Raw genomic sequence first — 9,056 nt, forward strand, 5'->3', positions numbered from 1 at the left:
CATTCAGTTTACTCACTTTCTCCGTTTTAGTCAGTTATCAAGCAGAAAAGGAGAACATTTTCCTTGGAGTGATTTGTTTTCTTGTCAGATTTGCTCTCTGCGAAGTTTTAAATTTTAGTATGGTATCTAATAGTGGCTTTAGTGAATTAGCCAATATTTTGGAGAATTATTATTTATATATTTTTGGTGGCTTTCTAGCCCACGAAAATTATTGTTGTTGTCATTCAGTCTCTATATTCGTGTCCAGCTCTGCAACTCCATGGATTACAGCATGCCCTGTCCTTCACTATCTCCTGGAGTTTGCTCAGACTCATGTCCATTCAGTTGATGATGCCGTCCAACTATCTCATCTGCTGTTGCCCCCTTCTCTTCCTGCCTTCAGTCTTTCCCAGCATCGGGGGTCTTTTCCAATGAGTTTGCATCAATTATCGGTGGCTTTAGTTATCAATGATTTTTATCTCTAAATTCCTAGAATAAATCATAAAATATTATTACTGAATAAATAAGGAATGATTTGTTATTAGGTGATTGTAAGTGCAAAAGTATGTCTCATGGGACTTTTTTTTCATATCAGTTAAAATTTTTTTTCATTAGAAAACTAGGAAAAGGATGCATTTCAAATTTGATACAGCTAGACAAAGACACAGAGCAAAACTTTGCACTTGACTATGTGGTAAGAAACCAGTTCTCTTGCAGAAAAGAATAATTAAACCTGCCAATGGGAGATCTTTCATTGAAAACATTTCTTGATCTTCAAAAAATGAGACATGGGGATAATTTTTGAAGGTTATTAGTATTTGAACTCAGCTAAGATTGACAAAGATAATCCCCTTTGATCATCTCCTCAGACTCTTCTGAGCTCTTCTCAGTTAAGCTCTGACTTTGGGCTTCCATGTCTGTCTTGGCTTTGTTAATTTTAGCAGCAATCCTGCTGTCCGTGCAGCCAGAATCCCCTACCTTTGCTATCCATGTGCCGTGCCATGCTCAGTCGCTTCAGCTGTGTCTGGCCCTTTTTGACCTCATGGACTGTAGCCCACCAGGTTCCTCTCTCCATGGGATTTCCCAGTCAAGAATATTGGAGTGGGTTGCCATAGCCTCCTCCAGGGGATCTTCCTGACCTAGGGATTGAGCCTGACTCATCTGTGTCTCCTGAATTGCAAGCAGATTCTTTTCTTGTTGTTGTTTAGTTTTTATTTCATAATCATAAATTTAACTTTGAAATCCAACTAAAGTTGAAGAGGGGATAAGGAAAATATGGAACCCAAAAAACTAAAGCGAGAGCATAAAGATTATAGGATATTTCTAGCAGATGGAGGTGAAGGGTCCTTTCCTGGGCTGCAGAAAGAATGGTCTTGTGGTTAAGGAAGTTCAGTCGCTCAGTCATGTCTGACTCTTCGCGACCCCATGGACTGCAGCACACCAGGCCCCTGTCCATCACCAACTCCCAGAGTTTACTCAAACTCACATCCATTGAGTCAGTGATGCCATCCAACCATCACATCCTCTGTCGTCCCCTTCTTCTCCCACGTTCAATCTTTCCCAGCATCAGGGTCTTTTCAAATGAGTCAGTTCTTCACATCCGGTTAAGTAAAGCACAAGTCAAATTTATTAGATTTGTCCACAGTCAGCAATGATCTTCTTGTTGGTCTTGCCGTTACTGGACCCAAAGCACTGCACAAATTCCACAATATTCATGCCCTCTTTCATCTTGCCAAACACCACATACTTGCCATCCAACCACTCAGTCTTGGCAGTGCAGATGAAAAACTGGGAACCATTTGTGTTCGGGCCAGTGTTGGCCATGGACAAGATGCCAGGACTTGTATGCTTTGGGGTGAAATTCTTATCATCAGATTTCTTGCCATAGATGAACTTGCCACCAGTGCCATTAGGGGTGTGAAGTCACCTCCCTGGCACATAAGTCCCGGAATTATTCTGTGAAGGCAGGAAATTCTATAACCAAATACTTTCTCCCCAGTGCTCAGAGCAGGAAAATTTTCTGCTGTTTTTAGAACTTTGCAAACAGCTTGAAAGAGATGAGGCCCAAGGGCTCACCATTAACAGCAATGTTGAAGAACATGGTGGGGTTGACCATGACCATGGACAGCATGGAAGGCTCTGGGGTGGTGGAGTCTGCAAGGCTGCAGGCAGATTCTTTACCTCTGAACCACCAGGGAAGCCCTCCCTTGATATCAAATCACTCTCAATATACACTTAAGCTCCCCATTCTCTACCATCTCCAAGTGATGTGTGATCACCCTGGCCTGCCTTTAGCAAGAATTCTGCTAGGTTAGTTTAGCCAGAATTCCCCTGCCCCCATATTTCCCCTTAGTAATTTCCCATCCCCTGACCCTCATCCTGCTCCCTTATATTCCTGGCTATTAATCCTCACTTTTTCCTGTTGTATTTGGAGTTGAGTCCAGTCTCTCTTCCCTGATGCAAAACTCCTTGTCCCTATACAAGGGACATTCATTCATTCCCCTAAATGAATTCTGCCTCACTGTTCTTTAACAAGTATCATGGTCTCATGAATTTATTTTCTTTAACAGATAAACTATTTGATCATTAATCTGAGGCCAAACAGTGACTTTACTAGTAATGAATCTTAAGTCACTGAGTCCAAGCAAAAGCAGAAACCAAATCAAGAAGGCTGGGGCCTTTTTGTAAGATTGGTTAAAAGTGTGACATCTAAGTATATATCAGTTAATTGGAGAGAATAAAAGATCAGAATAAGGGTTTGGATTTCCTTTTATAATAAGCAGTCACTGAAAGCTTTCTAGGGACATTAGAAGATTCTGGAATGACATATTAAACAGAATGTGAAGGGGAAAAAAATAGAGACAATTTGGAGACTTCCCCAGTGCTCCAAATGAAAAATCCCAAGAGTCTAAAGCTAGTGATGGTGAGAATGTGGAGGATGAAATGGATGTTAGAGCTGTTATGAGGGCAGAAGGAATATTGATTACATGTGGGCAACCGAGGGAGAGTGAGCTGTTAAGGGTGTGAAAATGTTTTCAGCTTAGGGCTCAGGAGGATGGTGTCCCCACGAAGGAGGAAACGTATTTAGTTCAGTTAAAAATGTGGTGCTGACCTTGAGAGAAAAATAAGAGCTCTACATAGATAAAAAGGAATTATCAACATCCAGCTGGTATTTCAAGTTATGAGCCTGGATCAAACTGACAAAGAAGAAAACAGTTTGAGAGAAGAGAAGAAATCCATGGATTAATCCATAAGAGATGTTCATATTGAAGTTGGTGTCAGGAGATGAACCACAATGAAGAGAGAGTGGGAATGGGAGCAGAAGAGTCTATAGTGAACCAGTGGAGGTTTTTATACAAGAAGGCTGTTAACACAATCGAGTGCTGCAGGGGAAGTTGAAAATGGGAAGAAGCCAGTGGGCTTGATGGCTATGAGGTCACTGATGGCTATGGGAGAACAATTTCAGCACATCAGATGAGAATATACTTTGGATTATGGTAAATGAAAAGAAGAATATAGGAATTTGCTAGCATATTTTATTTTTGAAAAGTTTGGCAGAAAAAGGAAGGAAGCAGGTAAGATTGCACTTGAACAAAAAGGTAGGAAAGGTACAGAAAGGTTGTTGTTTAAGAAGAGGGCATGTGCAGGTATTTACAAACTGTAGGGAAGAGTCCTTTGAGAGAATGTGATGTGAGGAGTAAGTAGTGGAAAGATTCTCCGAGAGTAAGTTCTCAGAGAAGGTCAGGCCAGGTGGCATCCAGGGCATGATGGGAAGGATTATTACCCTTTCTTTTTTCTCACTGAAATGGAAAGTAATAGAGAAGATTTCAATCAGATAGGGGAATGTTGGGTTGTTTTTGCCTGATGATCTCAAACTTCACAGTGGTGTAGGATAAATGGAAAATGAATTTAATGTGTTCTGATTTTATCCTTTACAGATGTTCCTTAATGCACTAAGTAAAGTGTTGTTACCAGAGTGAATCAATAGTTCATTTAATTACATATAATTGTATTAATCTTTAAATATAGAGTAGAAGATTTTCCTTAATTTTAATAAGTATATACATTCTTCAAAATTCACACATCAGAAATAACAATGTTATCTGAAAAAGGAGATACATGCATATATATTGGTGTAAAACTGAATCACTTTGCTGCACACCTGAAGCTAACACAATATTGCAAATCAACAATACTTCAATGAAAAGAGAAATAATATTGGTAGTATAAAATGAAATGAATTTAGATCAACTTTAATCCCAATGGAATAAATCTGAATCATGAGCTGTAACTATCACTGCTGCTGCTGCTGCTAAGTCGATTCAGTCGTGTCTGACTCTGGGCGACCCCATAGACTATCACTGAAGCACACTTAAGAGGGATGTTTTCCTGGCCTGTCCTCATTTGTTAGAACTGCCCTATACCCCAACTTTTCCTTGACTTGTTCCCCTTAAATATCATAGAGACCTTTCAATGTTAGCCTGTCCTTTACTGAAGTCACAGTTCGTCCCCTTTCCTGGCCATCTTCCTAAGGGTCCCTGCTCCCTGAGGGTCAACTGCTTGTGTGATCCTCTCCCACATTGTACCAGGGTTGGTCTATGTGACCAATATGGAGGAAGTGATGGTATGTCAATTATGCTATTAGGTTAAACAACTCTGCAGCTTCCATCTTGAAAGTTTTCTCTTGCTTGTGTTTTCTTTCCTTTGGCTATCTCACTGTATGGGGAGGGTGGGGCACAGAGTGGGGAGGAGTGGAAGCCAGCTGCTCTGTTGGGAGCAGTCTTATGGAGAAGAACAGACACCTACAGTTAATCACTAAGGAGGATCCGAGACCTGCCAACAACCACATGAGCAAGCCTAGGAATGAACCCTTCAGTAACAACAGACTCTAAGATGACTGTGGCCCTGGCAGGTAGCTTGCTGGCAATTTCATGGAGACCTGCTCCCATATTTCTGACCTTTAGAAACTCTGTGCTTAGTATGTTAAGTTGATATCTTTTAGGGTAATTTGTTAAGCAGGAAAGGAGAGCTAATATACTGCTTACCAGACCCTCTTCTTGGATGCCCAGCATTGATTAATTGAATCATCATCTTGCTCACTTCCATGAGCCAGGATTGGAAGTTGTCCAGGGTACCACTTTCTTCTTCACTCTGCCAATCAATTATAAAGTTCTATTAATCATTTATTGTGTCCTGGGGACTAATTTAGATACTGTGTGTGTGCTATGTCGCTTCAGTCATGTCCAACTCTTTGCGACCCTGTGGACTGTAGCCTGCCAGGCTCTTCTGTCCATGGGGATTCTCCAGGCAAGAATACTGGAGTGGGTTGCCATGCCCTCCTCCTGGGGATCTTCCTGACCCAGGGAACCCATTTCTCTAACGTCTCTTGCATTGGCAAGTGGGTTCTTTACCACTAGTACCATCTGGGAAGCCCAATTTAGATTCTAGGATGCATTGGTGAATAAAATAGAATAATCTCCTCTTATGAAATTTACATTTTAGTACAAGATCAGGCAGTAAACAGTGAATAGTATATTTGTCTGATGGTCGTGATAGGTGTTGTGAAGAATAAAAGGTGTATGAAGAAGAACGTGGTGGTGATGGGGAATTTAGTTTATGCAGGAGGGTCAAGGAAGGCATCTCTAGTACAATGTCATTTGAAGAGAAATATGAAGGAAGTGCCCCTGTGGATACCACGCAGAAAGGTAGTCCAGATGGTGGGCATCATGGGTGCAAAGACCTTGAGATGGGTGTGTGTTTGATGTGTTGGAGGAACACTAAGGAGACCACTGAAGTTGGATCAGGAAGACTGAACAGGAGATTGGTAGGAAAAGCTATCTAAAAGGAGTATATAGCCTTGAAACTCATAGAAAAAAATTCTTGATTCTATTCTACTTTCATTGGGAAACCATTGAAACTTTTGAGTACAAGAGTAACAAGATCATGTTCAGGTTTCAACAGGATCATTATAGCTGTGAATAGGTTTTGTGGAGGAATGGGAGAAGGGATAACAGCAGAAAAATAATGAAGATGTAGGTCAAAGTGTTGGAGTTAGAGGTGGCCTGATATGGTCAGACTGCAGATGTATTTTGAAGGTAGCACTGATAATTAGTTGATGGGTTGGGTGTGGGCATGAGAGAAAGTGAAGAATCAAAGTTGTCTTCAGATGAAGTTGTGATGCTCTCGTGGGCCTGAGGGAAGGATGTGTCAGTCTAGCCCCCCCAACTCTTATGTCCCCAGTTGACCACTGCTCCCCACAACCCACCATTCCCTATGCCAAGTTTTCCCTATGCCAAGCTGCTTCCCTACCCCAAGTGGCTCCTGAGATCTCCTGGGTGAATTCTTCAGAGCCTGTTCAAAAATGGCTGCTGTGGTAATAATGGCTGCAGGTTCCGATAATATTTATCTTTGAAGTTATGTTAAACTTGCTCCTATCCCAAGTTATATTAGACACTATATTCTTTCTGTGAGTGCTCAGTGGCTCAGTCGTGTCTGGCTCTTTGGGACCCCACAGGACTGTAGTCAGTCAGGCTTCTCTGTCCATGGAATTTCCCAGGCAAGAATACTGGAATGGGTTCCCATTTCCTTCTCCAGGGAATCTTCCTGACCCAGGGACCAAACCCACATCTCTTGTGTCTCCTGCATTGGAAGGTGGATTCTTTATCAATATGCTATTAAATGCATTTGAATGTATAAATAAAATCCTACAGTTCATATGTATTGAGTGCTCCTCATAGATAATTTCATGACTTCTAGTAGCAACCCTATGAAGCAGGCACTGTTATTAGGACAATTTTATGGCCAAGAATACTGAGGGTTGGAAAAGTTAAGGTAATTTGCCCACATTCACACAGCTAATAAGTGGTGAGGACAAAAATGTATGTAATTCTGTAATTCCAAATTCCAGTCCCACAGAACTACATTCTGTCTCTGTAAAATGAGTAATGTCTTTAATCCACTCAGTTACACTGATTGCAAAATTATATGTCTCACTTTCAAATAATTGTACGAAAATTCTACATGTGAGGAATTAAATACTTAATTGAGAGGGATTAGTGATATGTGCTAATAGAATCTCAGAGAAATGACATCATTTCTACCTGTACATGAAAGGACATCAGCATTCAAAATTCTCTAATAAGGACTGACTAGTACAACCTGGAGAAGGGAATGGGAAACCACTTCAGTATTCTTGCCTTGAGAACCCCATGAACAGTATGGAAAAGGCAAAAGGATAGGATACTGAAAGAGGAACTCCCCAGCTCGGTAAGTGCCCAATATGCTACTGGAGATCAGTGGAGAAATAACTCCAGAAAGAATGAAGGGATGGAGCCAAAGCAAAAACAATACCCAGCTGTGGATGTGACTGGTGATAGAAGCAAGGTCTGATGCTATAAAGAGCAATATTGCATAGGAACCTGGAATGTTAGGTCCATGAATCAAGGCAATTGGAAGTGGTCAAACAGGAGATGGCAAGAGGGAACGTTGACGTTTTAGGAATCAGTGAACTAAAATGGACTGGAATGGGTGAATTTAACTCAGATGACCATTATATATACTACTGTGGGCAAGAATCCCTTAGAAGAAATGGAGTAGCCATCATGGTCAACAAAAGAGTCTGAAATGCAGTACTTAGATGCAATCTCAAAAACGACAGAATGATCTCTGTTCATTTCCAAGGCAAACCATTCAATATCACGGCAATCCAAGTCTATGCTCTGACCATTAATGCTGAAGAAGCTGAAGCTGAATGGTTCTACGAAGACCTACAAGACCATTTAGAACTAACACCCAAAAAGGATGTCCTTTTCATTATGGGGGACTGGAATGCAAAAGTAGGAAGTCAAGAAACACCTGGAGTAACAGGCAAATTTGGCCTTGGAGTATGGTATGAAGCAGGGAAAAGGCTAATAGAGTTTTGCCAAGAGAATGCACTGGTCATAGCAAACACCCTCTTCCAACAACACAAGAGAAGACTCTACACATGTACATCACCAGATGGTCAACACTGAAATCAGATTGATTATATTCTTTGCAGCCAAAGATGGAGAAGCTTATACAGTCAGCAAAAACAAGACTGGGAGCTGACTGTGGCTCAGATAATGAACCCTTATTGCCAAAATCAGACTTAAATTGAAGAAAGTGGGGAAAACCACTAGATCATTCAGGTATGACCTAAATCAAATCCCTTATGATTATACAGTGGAAGTGAGAAATAGATTTAAGGGCCTAGATCTGATAGACAGAGTGCCTGATGAACTATGGGCAGAGGTTCGTGACACTGTACAGGAGACAGGGATCAAGACCATCCCCATGGAAAAGAAAAGCAAAAAAGCAAAATGGCTGTTTGAGGAGGCCTTACAAATAGCTGTGAAAAGAGAAGGGAAAAGCAAAGGAGAAAAGGAAAGAGATAAGCATCTGAATGCGGAGTTCCAAAGAATAGCAAGGAGAGATAAGAAAGGCTTCTTCAGCGATCAATGCAAGGAAATAGAGGAAAACAATAGAAGGTGAAAGACTAGAGATCTCTTCAAGAAAATTAGAGATACCAAGGAAACATTTAATGCAAAGATGGGCTCGATAAAGGACAGAAATGGTATGGACCTAACAGAAGCAGAAGATATTAAGAAGAGGTGGCAAGAACACACAGAAGAACTGTACAAAAAAAATCTTCACGACCCAGATAATCACAATGGTGTGATCACTTACCTAGAGCCAGATATCCTGGAATGTGAAGTCAAGTGGGCCTTAGAAAGCATCATTATGAACAAAGCTAGTGGAGGTGATGGAATTCCAGTGGAGCTATTTCAAATCCTGAAAGATGATGCTGTGAAAGTGCTGCACTCAATATGCCAGCACATTTGGAAAACTCAGGAGTGGCCACAGGACTGGGAAAGGTCAGTTTTCATTCCAATCCCAAGAGGCAATGCCAAAGAATGCTCAAACTACTGCACAATCGCACTCATCTCACATGCTAGTAAAGTAATGCTCAAAATTCTCCAAGCCAGGTTTCAGCAATACGTGAACTGTGAACTTCCTGATGTTCAAGCTGGTTTTAGAAAAGGCAGAAGATTATGATC

General features: G+C 41.1%; 1 pseudogene; it reads right to left on the bottom strand.

Moving 5' to 3' along the window:
* Positions 1 to 1,608: 1,608 nt before the first annotated feature.
* Positions 1,609 to 2,341, bottom strand: LOC782026 (peptidyl-prolyl cis-trans isomerase A-like; annotated as a pseudogene).
* Positions 2,342 to 9,056: the final 6,715 nt, after the last annotated feature.

This window comes from Bos taurus, chromosome 9, assembly GCF_002263795.3.
Source record: "Bos taurus isolate L1 Dominette 01449 registration number 42190680 breed Hereford chromosome 9, ARS-UCD2.0, whole genome shotgun sequence".
Lineage (NCBI taxonomy): Eukaryota > Metazoa > Chordata > Mammalia > Artiodactyla > Bovidae > Bos > Bos taurus.